Raw genomic sequence first — 14,085 nt, 5'->3', positions numbered from 1 at the left:
CGAAAGGCATAACTAAGAACTCGTAATGGCCGTAGCGAGTCCGGAATGCGGTTTTTGGGATATCTTCTTCCTGAATTCTAACCTGATGGTATCCCGATCTAAGATCAATTTTTAAGAAATAGCTCGCACCTTGCAGCTGGTCAAACAGATCATCGATTCGGGGAAGAGGGTACCTATTTTTGATTGTTAACTTGTTCAACTCCCTGTAATCGATGCACATTCTAAGGCTCCTGTCCTTCTTTTTCACGAATAATACAGGTGCACCCACGGGGAATGACTAGGACGTATAAATCCTTTATCCAACACTTCTTGCAACTGATTGGATAATTCTTGCATCTCGGACGGTGCAAGTCGGTAGGGTGCTTTAGCAACAGGGCTAGCTTGAGGTATTAAATCGATTCTGAATTCGACCTGTCGGGTTGGCGGTAATCCAGGAAGTTCTTCTGGGAAAACTTGTTGAAATTCGCGTACCACCGGGATATCATCCACCCGTTTTTCATCAGAATCTGTGGCCGTCAAGCTCGCTAGATACGCCACGCATCCCTGGCGTATATATTTTAACACCTTGAGGTGGGATATAAATGGTATTATTGTGCCCGACTTCTCTCCTTGCACTAACACCTCTTCGTCATCCGACACCCGGATCTTGACGATTTTCTTTTCACAGTTTATTTCCACTTTGTTACGTGCTAACCAATCCATTCCCACTATTACGTCAAAACTACCTAATTCTACCGGTAATAAGTCAATCAGGAAGGATTGATCGTTCAGAATAAAAGGGCAATTCCGAACTATCTGATTAACTATCATGGTTTTACCGTTAGCGACTTCTACGGTATAAGGTTCTATGGTTTCACTAATCGGAAGGTTTGCTATCGATAGGAACTTAACGGAGACAAAACTTTTATCGGCGCCCGTATCAAATAATACAGAAGCGTAATGATCAGAGACGAGGAATGTACCTGTCACTACGCTGGGGTCCTGGTGTGCTTCGTTCGCCCCCATCACAAATGCTCGGCCTCTCGCCGGATTGGACGACGATGCCTGACCCACGGTTTGCCTCCCATTTCCTCCCTGGTTCGGTTTCGGACAGTATCTCTTGAAGTGATCTGTGCTGCCGCATTCAAAGCAAGCACGGCTGGTGGTCATCATTTGGTTTCCTTGTGGGTTTTGTTGTCGGGCTGGTTGGGTCCTAGGTGGCTGCGCACGGATAGGTTGCGGTTGTCGATTCAGATTGTTTAGGTTTGTCCTACAACTCGGTGCGTAATGCCCATTCCTGCCACACCGGTGGCACACTACCCCCTTGCACTCGCCACCATGCTGGTAACCGCATCTCCCACACTTAGGGAACGTCCCTTTCTGCGATTCCTGCCTTCCGCCTGAACTAGTCATGGCGTAGTTCTGGGCAGCGGGCCGAGCACGTTTATTTTGCTGCTTCTCTTGGATCCTATTGTCATACGTACCTCGCTTTCCCCCAGCAGACTCTCCTGCCACCTTCAGTGACCCACTCCTCACGAAATCGTATGTGACGATACCAGCTTGCGTCACCGCACCCTCAAACGTCTTATGTCCCCCAGAGTTGACTATACTCCTTACTACTGGAGTTAGTCCCCATATATAACGCTCAATCCTCTTTGACTCTGGGGTGACCAACCATGGCACCAATCGCGACAACTCGTTAAATCGGTTCGTATAACCCAAGTGGTCTGCCCCCTGCATCTCCAGGTTCCACAATTCGTTTTCTAACTTCTGCAGTTCGTTCTTCGGGCAGAAATGTTCCAGTACAAGGGCCTTGAGCTCTGCCCAGGTCATGCGGTTTGTCGCTGCCTGACCGCGAGTTTGCACTATTGTGTTCCACCATGTCAAGGCATGGTCCGTGAACGTGCAGGTAGCATACTTAACAACGTAATCCTCAGGGCAGTTGCTGATGTTCACAACAGACTCTATTTTCTCAATCCACTTAACCAACCCATTTGGTCCCTCAGACCCGCTAAATTCTAGGGGCTTGCACAACATAAAATCTTTAATTGAACATCCCTTTGTTGCAGGAGTCGGTTCAGTGCGGTTCGTTTCTACACTAGGTATAGGGCCATTACTGTCTGTAACGACCACCCTAGGCGGTGCGTCATTACTCGGAATCGGGTTACCGTTCGGTGGAAGGTTAACATTTTGTTCCCCATCATTATTGGTGGTCGTTTGATTGCTCGCAGGGTCTGGATTGGTCGTATTGTTAATACTGGCGGCGATGCGCGATACTATATCCGGTATCGCCGCCTCCAATTGTCGAGCAATCAGACGGTCCACATCCACTTCTGACATTCGAGCTGATCGTTTTGGTGCCATTCTACACAACATTAAGAAAAATACATATAATCAATACAAATTCCAATCTCGATACACAACACACATTCCATTCATTAATAAACATCAGTACATATTACATAAACATCAGTACACATTACATTCCTACCATCATCCCATAGATTAAGTTTTTATACATCGGTCCTACATCGGCATCATTTCGACATAACCCGCTATGGGTCAGTGCTTGAATGATACACCAAAAGTATCTACAATGACATCCCCAAAAGAGACCCCCTATGGGCTAGTGGCTGTACTATAACTACCCAAGATTCACTCTATGTAGCATCGCCACTAACTGCTTACACAGAGTATCAAAAAGCGGACCCTGACTATTACCACCCTAACATAACTAAGCCTGGTGGTATACCAACCACGCCGACACTGCCACCATCGCCACCAACACCGCCAGCAAACCCCGGATCCGTGTCTCCGTCCGGTCAATCATCCACTGGGAGTATGCGCCCTCCCTCCTCAGCTGGGCAATCGCATACTGGCTGTCCAGTACGCAGTCCGCCAAGTGCCTCCTCCTCTGGATCCCCACCGTCAAGGCGATGGTGTGCTCAACCACCTGCTCGGTGAGCACTCGGAGCCATGCAGCCTCGGAGGAGGGACGCTCATCCCTCTCCAGCCTAGGGGTACCCCACACGGGTGGAGGCACAGGCTCGGGCTGGGGGCGGGAGGACTCGCCCCTGTGGAAGGTAGGTCTGGGTGGGGTAGAGGTAGGTGGGACATAGGGGACACTGATCCGCGCTGTGAAGCGGGATCCGGGTCTAGGAGGGGTAGGGGTGGCCTGTAGTGCGGGTGGGGTGGGGGATCTGGCAACCCTAGTAGGGGAGGACAGGCTAGTACTCCTACGGCTAGTCTCACTAGGCTCAGTGCTGGATGCTAGGCGTAAACTCCTAGAGTTCCCGGAACTGGCCTCCTCCGGGTCCTCCTCCACTGACAGACTTCGTGATCTCGACATCCTTATCTGTACACAAGTTAGCAAACATATAGATCCTTCCATAATGTAAATCATAATTAATATACACATACTTATACAACTTTGTCACATAAAAATATTATCATATACTTACACATATGTTGCCGATTTTACCTTTTAATGTTCCCCGTGACTTCCCCTGAATTCCCTCGTGCGGACAAGTCTGTTATTATGTTCCGGACCATAATAACTCACTTGTCCATCCAAGTTCATCCAGATCTCGTCACTATAAATTATTAGTTGATATTCAGATCCTATAATACTTGAGCTACTGGTTATATTTTAGGTATCTTTTAAAGACATCCTAATTCTTTATAACCAATGGCTCTGATACCAACTTCTGTAACACCCCGTAACCGCAGCGGAAACGTAAACGGGATGCAACAGACACGTCTGATATCAACAGCATTGCTTATAAAGGAAACACCACTACATTAATTTACACCATATTACATTGTTCCGAGTTTAGTTACCGTCTAGGCGTTAGCACATAAGTTTTACCAACATTACATTAACATATTTAATACAAAAAGATCATTAAGCTTCCACAAAAAAAAGCACGCATCGTCAAGCATGTAGCAATTAATCCAGTTTGGGGTTACCTAGAAAGCATGTAAAGAAAACGGGTCAACTACGAATAATTGGTGAGTTTCACTAATTTAAATAAACAGCGACAAGTCATTATAATAATCATATATTAACGATGTAATTATGCTGAGCCCACAAGTGAAACCTCTGACTATCCACATACAACCCCGTGGCATACTCCGCCACGAACCTGCCCCAAACCGCTATGCCTAACATTACGTAGCAAAATAAATAACAACAAAATAGACATGTGCAACTGGCTGGGAAACATCAACAAATCCATGCCGGACCAGTTGGGTTTGTCAGACCAATAGTACTATTCACACTCTACCGGATTTTAGCTAATCACTCGTGTTACGGGGCCTTACAATGTTAGAAACTCAGACAATTACCATCTTAGTACATTTCCGTACGATTCCCGTACAATAAAATATATATAAATACACGCAAATCCATGCGTTCAGTATGTACTTAAACATTTTGATAATAACATGCTTCCCGCCCCGAGAAAATAATTAAAAACAATTTAGAAAAAGGGGCTCGTGAAACTCACCTTATCGCAAGCAAGCAGGTAACACAGTACGTGAGCTACTAGTCCGGATCTGTAATACGATCCCTAAGTTCGTTACTATACAATCACTATTAATATAACTTTAACCGTGTTAACCGGTACATCTGGGGACACTGTTAACCCAGTACTGTACCCGTTCCGGGGGCAATGTTAACCCAGAAACACTTCTCCGGACTCAGATTGTGATATCGTTTAGAGTTCAATAGTTAAAATTACTATTAGTTCGTTTTCCCCGTTTTGCGTGCCTAGCACGGTTATCCGTTTTTACGTTTCAAAAATGAGTTTGGTCACACACGACCCCAAAATAGTTGTTGACTGATAATTTAATTAAAGTTGTGAAATTAGAGCTCGGTTTAGACGCCCCGATTGGCCGCGGGACCCGTTTCCGTCTTTAGTGCACCGCAAACTGTTAAATCGGATAAAATTACCCAAATCATCCGAATTATTTTCGGATGATTTATTTTTACCTGTTTAACTCAGTTATATGAAAATAGTTCATTTTTAGGGTTTTTATACACCAGTCAGCTCATTTAGGCGAACTTTACCGGTTTACGCGTTTTAAACTTTAAAAGTTTGTTTTTCACAAATAATTATCCGTTTAATCTCGGATCTTGAAATTTTGCACAAATCACTTTTTGACAGTGGGGAATTTTATAAAAATATTTCCAGAATTAATTTTTATATTTAAAATTTATTTATCTATTTTTAAACACCATTTAAGCACTAAATATGTCGTAAATACCAAACGACCTTAGAAAAATCCCAAGTTTTTCCTGGATGACCCCTGCCATCCACATAGTCCCCTGTAATTTTTCCAGAACCAAAATCTCTTTTTACATGCCATTTTCACTAAAACCGAGCTAGAAAACCCTAGAACTCGTTTAACCGAAATCCTACTTAGACTTCTCCAACTGACCTAAAATTTTGTGTGTGACTTTTACATGTTATAAAAAGCTTATCTAGAATTTTCCAGAATTTATCATGATATTTAAATATTTTTCCCCATTTTTAGCCAAAACCGAGCATTAAATTCACCAAATATTCATCCTTTGTCCAAAAATTACCAAATTTTCACAGATCTCATATTTTCATGTGTAGATCATCTCTGTGAAATTTCGTAGCCTAACTCTAAATGTACCACAATCTGTCCAAAACACATACACCATAAAATAAACCGAACTACCTTGTGTTTTTAGCTTCAAATCGCAAGGATCTTGCTTTCTAGCCTTTGTTAACAACTAGATACAACACCTACAAGCACAATAATACCACACCAAGCAAGTTACACCCACAATCAAGCCATTTCTTTCATGGGTTCGGTTATGATTTAAAAACAAAGATTTAAACCGTAAAAATTCGTTTTTGGTTCGTTTAACTCCTTTCTTGGACCAAGATCCCTTGTATAACCCGTATACATCACTTGATCATGCAAGAATTGGTTTTCATATCGGGTTTTCACCCCTTTTTCACTTGAAACTTCATTTTCTTGCAAATAAACTCAAGAAAAGAAGATGAAAACGTAAATAACTCGATTTTTACCTTGCTTTTCTTGCTACAAATCTGGGTTTTTAGATCATAATGTGGAGAGAGTTGAAGGATGTTGAAATACTTGTTTACAAAAAAGAAAAATGACAAGGGCAAGGGGTTTATACCCCTGCCGCTGCCGATCGGACAAGGTAAAGGGGAGGTGGGGTGGGACCCACCTTTCCATTTCTAGCCACTCATTTTGATTTTGGAAATCCGGATAATGTTTTGGATAATCTGGTTCAGTTCGTTTTTCGGTTAAATGTTTAATTCAGCTTAAAACGAGGCTAAAACGGTCGTTTTCCGCTTAAAAATGAAATTTATATAAAACCGATTTAAAAACTTTAAAAACCTAAACCATGACATTTATTAAATTAAAACATCATATTATTAATAATTGCGCATCATTTTTGGCTTGATCGATCGTCTCTTGCTCGGTTTGGTATTAAAGGTTTCGTTTAACGTACCGACGTACCATTAAATCGAAAATTCTTTTTATGTGCTTTAATTCACTTATCCCGAAGCTTTAATACTTCGTAAACATCACTAAATATCATATATCTCATCTATAATGTAATCCTCGATTCGTTCGGGCTTCAATAATCGTTAATCGGTTAATCGTATTTCCAATACGATTAACTGCATAATCGAGTATAATCCGTACTGTGAATCATACATACTCGTATAAATGCATTATAATTCATATATTCATTACTAAATAACACATAAATAGTATATACCGGTTAGGGTATACCTGATTTTGCTGGAATCGTTACATTCTCCCCTCGTAAAAAAAAAATTTCGTCCTCGAAATTTTACGCGTCGACTACTTACTTTTGAGGGAATAGGTAGGGGTATTTCTTCCGGAATTCGTCCTTTCGTTCCCATGTATATTCTGGGCCTCGTTGCGAATTCCATCTAACTTTGACCAACGAAATCTTATTGTGTCTAAGTTGCTTGATTTTCCCGTCTACTATTTTATGGGTTCCTCTACGAAATTGAGCTTATCACTTATTTGGACACCATCTAAAGGTAACACCGACGTCTCTTCCGCCAGACATCTTTTCAAGTTCAATACGTGAAACACGTTGTGAACTGCACTCAGTTTATCGGGTAGTTCTAATCGGTATGCTACGGGACCGATTTTTGCAGTAATATTGAATGGTCCAATATATCTTGGGGCTAACTTCCCCGCCTTTCCAAATCGGACTACACCCTTCCAAGGTGATACCTTCAAATACACTTTATCACCTTTCTCAAACGACAACGGTTTTCTACGGGTATCGGCATAACTCTTCTGCCGATCCCGCGCGGCCTTCAGATTGTTCCTAATTTCAAGGATTTTGCTGGTCGTTTCCTGGACCAGGTCTGATCTAATAACCTGAGTGTCGCCCACTTCAGTCCAGCAGAGTGGTGATCGGCACTTCCGACCATACAATGCTTCGTATGGCGCTGCCTTTATACTGCTATGGTAACTGTTATTATAGGAAAATTCAACGAGTGGGAGACGTTGATCCCAATTTCCCTTAAAATCCAGTACGCATGCACGAAGCAAATCCTCCAGGGTTTGGATGGTCTCTCAGACTGACCATCGGTCTGAGGGTGGTAAGCTGTGCTTAGATCAATGCGCGTTCCCAGCGCTTCTTGCACAGCTTGCCAAAGATTGGAGGTGAAATGGCTATCCCGATCGGAGATGATTGAGATGGGTATCCCATGACGAGACACATTTTCATTTATATAAATCTGCGCAAGTCTCTCAGTGTTATAATTATTCCTAATCGGGATAAAATGTGCCGATTTGGTTAATCGATCCACGATTACCCAAATTGCATCATGTCCTCGGGACGTCTTAGGGAGATGTGTCACAAAATCCATCGTGATTTGCTCCCACTTCCATTCGGAAATTTCCGGTTGTTGTAACATTCCCGAGGGTTTCTGGTGCTCCGCCTTAACTCTCGCACAAGTCGTACACTTACCGACATACGTTGCTATATCCTTTTTCATACCCGGCCACCAGTAGAACTCCTTCACATCCTTGTACATCTTATCCGATCCCGGATGTATGGAATATTTCGATCTATGCGCTTCGTCCATGATTAATTCACGAAGGTCATGGAGGGTCGGGATCCAAACCCGATTTTTGAAATAGAGAATTTCGTCCACGCGCTGTTCGAAATTCTTCTCATTGCCGTAAAGTCCCTCCTTTTCCAATTGTTCCTCTTTCAACGCCTCACGTTGAGCGACTCGAATCAGGTCCGAAAGGTTCGACTGGACTATCACCCCCAGCGCTCGCACTCGCAATGGCTTAACCCGATCTTTCCTACTCAAGGCATCGGCTACGACGTTAGCCTTGCCGGGGTGATAACGGATGTCACAGTCATAATCGCTTAACAACTCGACCCATCTTCGTTGCCTCATATTCAGTTCTTTCTGATCGAATATGTGCTGCAAACTTTTATGATCGGTGAAGATGGTGCACTTCGTACCGTAGAGATAATGTCTCCAGATTTTAAGTGCGAAGATAACCGCTCCCAGTTCTAAGTCATGAGTAGTGTAATTTTTCTCGTGTACTTTTAACTGTCGGGAAGCATAGGCTATAACCTTATTATTCTGCATCAACACGCATCCTAACCCTCTACGCGATGCGTCACAATACGCGACAAAACCATCGTCTCCATCGGGGAGACTTAAAATCGGCGCTTGGCACAATTTTTGCTTTAACATTTGAAACGCCGTTTCATGCTCTTCTCCCCATTCATACTTTCGATCCTTTTGAGTCAGGAGAGTTAAAGGTTGGGCGATGCTGGAAAAGTTCTTTTTAAATCGACGATAATATCCAGCTAAGCCTAAGAATTGGCGGATTTCCTTTGGCGATTTAGGCGCTTGCCAATTCTTAATTGCTTCAACCTTACTCGGATCAACGTGTATTCCTTGATGGTTTACAACGTGACCGAGGAATTGCACTTCTTGTAACCAGAAGTTACACTTGGAGAATTTTGCATACAACTTCTCCTGATTCAGAAGTTCTAAAATTATTCTTAAGTGTTGCTCGTGCTCTTCTTTACTTTTCGAGTAGATCAAAATATCGTCAATAAACACGATGACGAATTTTTCGAGGTAGGGTTTACAGACTCGATTCCTGAGGTCCATGAACACTGCCGGCGCATTTGTTAGCCCGAAAGGCATAACTAAGAACTCGTAATGGCCGTAGCGAGTCCGGAATGCGGTTTTTGGGATATCTTCTTCCTGAATTCTAACCTGATGGTATCCCGATCTAAGATCAATTTTTAAGAAATAGCTCGCACCTTGCAGCTGGTCAAACAGATCATCGATTCGGGGAAGAGGGTACCTATTTTTGATTGTTAACTTGTTCAACTCCCTGTAATCGATGCACATTCTAAGGCTCCCGTCCTTCTTTTTCACGAATAATACAGGTGCACCCACGGGGAATGACTAGGACGTATAAATCCTTTATCCAACACTTCTTGCAACTGATTGGATAATTCTTGCATCTCGGACGGTGCAAGTCGGTAGGGTGCTTTAGCAACAGGGCTAGCTTGAGGTATTAAATCGATTCTGAATTCGACCTGTCGGGTTGGCGGTAATCCAGGAAGTTCTTCTGGGAAAACTTGTGTAAATTCGCGTACCACCGGGATATCATCCACCCGTTTAGGCGAACTTTACCGGTTTACGCGTTTTAAACTTTAAAAGTTTGTTTTGCACAAATAATTATCCGTTTAATCTCGGATCTTGAAATTTTGCACAAATCACTTTTTGACAGTGGGGAATTTTACAAAAATATTTCCAGAATTAATTTTTATATTTAAAATTTATTTATCTATTTTTAAACACCATTTAAACACTAAATATGTCGTAAATACCAAACGACCTTAGAAAAATCCCAAGTTTTTCCTGGATGACCCCTGCCATCCACATAGTCCCCTGTAATTTTTCCAGAACCAAAATCTCTTTTTACATGCCATTTTCACTAAAACCGAGCTAGAAAACCCTAGAACTCGTTTAACCGAAATGCCTACTTAGACTTCTCCAACTGACCTAAAATTTTGTGTGTGACTTTTACATGTTATAAAAAGCTTATCTGGAATTTTCCAGAATTTATCATGATATTTAAATATTTTTCCCCATTTTTAGCCAAAACCGAGATTAAATTCACCAAATATTCATCCTTTGTCCAAAAATTACCAAATTTTCACAGATCTCATATTTTCATGTGTAGATCATCTCTGTGAAATTTCGTAGCCTAACTCTAAATGTACCACAATCTGTCCAAAACACATACACCATAAAAAAAACCGAACTACCTTGTGTTTTTAACTTCAAATCGCAAGGATCTTGCTTTCTAGCCTTTGTTAACAACTAGATACAACACCTACAAGCACAATAATACCACACCAAGCAAGTTACACCCACAATCAAGCCATTTCTTTCATGGGTTCGGTTATGATTTAAAAACAAAGATTTAAACCGTAAAAATTCGTTTTTGGTTCGTTTAACTCCTTTCTTGGACCAAGATCACTTGTATAACCCGTATACATCACTTGATCATGCAAGAATCGGTTTTCATATCGGGTTTTCACCCTTTTTCACTTGAAACCTCATTTTCTTGCAAATAAACTCAAGAAAAGAAGATGAAAACGTAAATAACTCGATTTTTACCTTACTTTTCTTGCTACAAATCTGGGTTTTTAGATCATAATGTGGAGAGAGTTGAAGGATGTTAAAATACCTGTTTACAAAAAAGAAAAATGACAAGGGCAAGGGGTTTATACCCCTGCCGCTGCCGATCGGACAAGGTAAAGGGGAGGTGGGGTGGGACCCACCTTTCCATTTCTAGCCACTCATTTGGATTTTGGAAATCCGGATAATGTTTTGGATAATCTGGTTCAGTTCGTTTTTCGGTTAAATGTTTAATTCAGCTTAAAACGAGGCTAAAACGGTCGTTTTCCGCTTAAAATGAAATTTATATAAAACCGATTTAAAAACTTTAAAAACCTAAACCATGACATTTATTAACTTAAAACATCATATTATTAATAATTGCGCATCTTTTTCGGCTTGATCGATCGTCTCTTGCTCGGTTTGGTATTAAAGGTTTCGTTTAACGTACCGACGTACCATTAAATCGAAATTTTTTTTTTCTGTGCTTTAATTCACTTATCCCGAAGCTTTAATACTTCGTAAACATCACTAAATATCATATATCTCATCTATAATGTAATCATCGATTCGTTCGGGCTTCAATAATCGTTAATCGGTTAATCGTATTTCCAATACGATTAACTGCATAATCAAGTATAATCCGTACTGTGAATCATACATACTCGTATAAATGCATTATAATTCATATATTCATTACAAAATAACACATAAATAGTATATACCGGTTAGGGTATACCTGATTTTGCCGGAATCGTTACATAATCTCAATTCCAAAACCTCACATCCATCCCTACACCACCAACGACAAAACACTCTCCGACGATGCCTTATTTCACCATCATAAGGTGCACATGTTGCTCCGTCTCCGGCGATGTAAGGGTTGATTCGGTCTTTACTCCGTGGAGCGGCAGCAAAAGCGGGGGGAAAGATGTCGGATAACTTTTGACGGCGTGTCATGAGTGGTCGGAGCTTGACACACTTAAAGGCTAAGAAGGTATGGGTGATGATGGCGATGTAGGTTACCGGAGTACAGGAGTGATGTCATTAAAGTCATAAATATGTTTTAGTTTATTTATTTTAAAAATAAATGAGTTGTGGTAGGTCATTATTATAGGTCATTTCATATTTTTGTTCAAATTAAGTATAGGGATTTTAACATGCAAAATAAAGTAGAGGTACTTTTACGAGTAAAAGTAAAAAGTTAGTTGGTTTTCTATGGTATTTTTTCAACATTATCCATACCCTTATAATTGAATTAAAAATCATCATCCCTTATATTTATATCTCATTTTCTAAAAACCTCCCACATCTCATTCCTTATTACTATCTTTATATTCATTTTTTATTTTTATTTTCTCTCTTTCTTTTCATCTACAATTTATCTATCAACTATATTATCTTATTGTCATTTCCTTTTAAAATTGATATTTAATAAATATTATAGAACAATGAATTCGGGTTAGACTGGGTTCAGATCGAGGCTAGTCCATCTAAAAATGATCACTTTCTCTAGGCCTAGACATGTCAAGATTCATTTTTCAGGTTACAATATTCATTTATTGGCAAATTTTCGAGGTAAAAGATTCATTGTTCGGGCGAGTTTTTTTCTAATATAGTGTTAATAGATAAAATATTTACCATAATGGTGTTAGTTTAAAAATATTTACCAAAATGGTGTTTTAGTTATTTATTAATTTCTCTCTCCTAATTTTATTGGATTACATTAACTAAATAATTATTAACTTAATTATTATATTAACTATACTATAATTACAATTTTCTAACCACTTTATTTATTTAAATAAAAGGTAAAGCGAATATAATTATTTATTACACGACTTTTTTCATATCTTAACACTAATATTTTTTTACACGTAGTTACTTTTACATGGATCAAAGAATATATATTATTTAATCAGAATATTATTTATTTCACATTGTTCTTTTCATGCATACGTGATACAAAATAACTAAAATTCTTAAATATGCAGTAAATAACTAAATAATTTAAAAATATTAGTTAAGTACAGGGGCGGCTCGGGCATAACAATTTTAAGTATGTATTTTATACGAATGTATATAAACGATTATTTTTGTAATTATAAAACATGATTATAATTTCTCTTTTATGGTATATTTTAGCACCGTAGGTTTAACTTTGACAAAAAACATATTTTTAAAAACTTTTTATCAAAGTAAACTTGTACATTTCGGGTTATATTTATATCATGTCAAGAAAATACGCTCCAGTTAGGTTTATCAAATTTGATGTTTGTATGTTAGAAATACGGGCTCCTAGTTGGGTTTGTTGTTGAATATTTATTAAGAGATATTGTAGCATACAAATTATTTAAAATATAACAAATTCTTATCTTATTTTTGATGTGCACAGCAAATTTATAAAGATTTTTCTAATAAGCTGCCACAGAATTACAGATTAAGTATTTAAAAATACTAAAAGAAAATTCATATCTTAAAACTAAGATATTTATAGTGATTCACTTTTATTTTATGTATATAAGAATAGTAATATTTATGAACTTGATGTATTTTTATGAAACCAGTAAAAAGAATTATATTTTACGTATATAATAATAGTGTTGTTTTGTTCCAGGTACAAATTTAGTATTAAGACACCATGACTTAAACAATAATCTAATTACTTTATAATTAAATAATTCAATAGTTATTAATTAGTTGAAGTTATCTAATAACATTAGGAGAGAGAAACTAACATATAACTAAAACACTAGTTTTGTAAATATTTTTCATTTAACACCATTTTGATAAATATTATTTCCACCAACACTAGTTTGGGAAAAAAACTCTTGTTCGGGCTACTATATAATAGCAACTTATTTGTTGAATTGAATATTTGAGATGCCCCACACACATATATGCGTGTAATTCAAGCAATTTGTAATAGGTACATGACAAACTAGAAGAGAGATGCAGCTAATGAAACTGAAATAATTTTCACGTGTCAAACAATCTGCAACAGATAGATTTATGTAGTTCAGAATTACAAATATAACCTTTTTAACCAAGTGATTGCAATCTGTAGTAGCTTCTTAAAAATATTGCTATGACTTTCATTTGACTTTTGAGATCATTTTCAAATTGATTCTCAACTTGACCTATAATAATCAATCTGAATTCCGTTGTATGGCCAATTTACCTTCAAATTGCCTATTGTTCTACAACTTACAATTTCTTGTCTGCCAACTCATAATCAACACCACATAACACCTTACTTATTTAATCCTTTCGCAGAACAACTAAGTGATTTAACAGCTTACTCGTAGGCCATTTGCTGTTAGTGGAAGCAACATAGAGCAAAAGAGGCGGGGAATGGAGGTTGTTGGTAAATATACCA

This window comes from Bidens hawaiensis, unplaced genomic scaffold (assembly GCF_021521415.1).
Source record: "Bidens hawaiensis isolate Kalapana, Puna unplaced genomic scaffold, B.hawaiensis_p1.1 tig00015956_1, whole genome shotgun sequence".
Lineage (NCBI taxonomy): Eukaryota > Viridiplantae > Streptophyta > Magnoliopsida > Asterales > Asteraceae > Bidens > Bidens hawaiensis.
Note: the sequence above shows the minus strand (reverse complement) of the source record.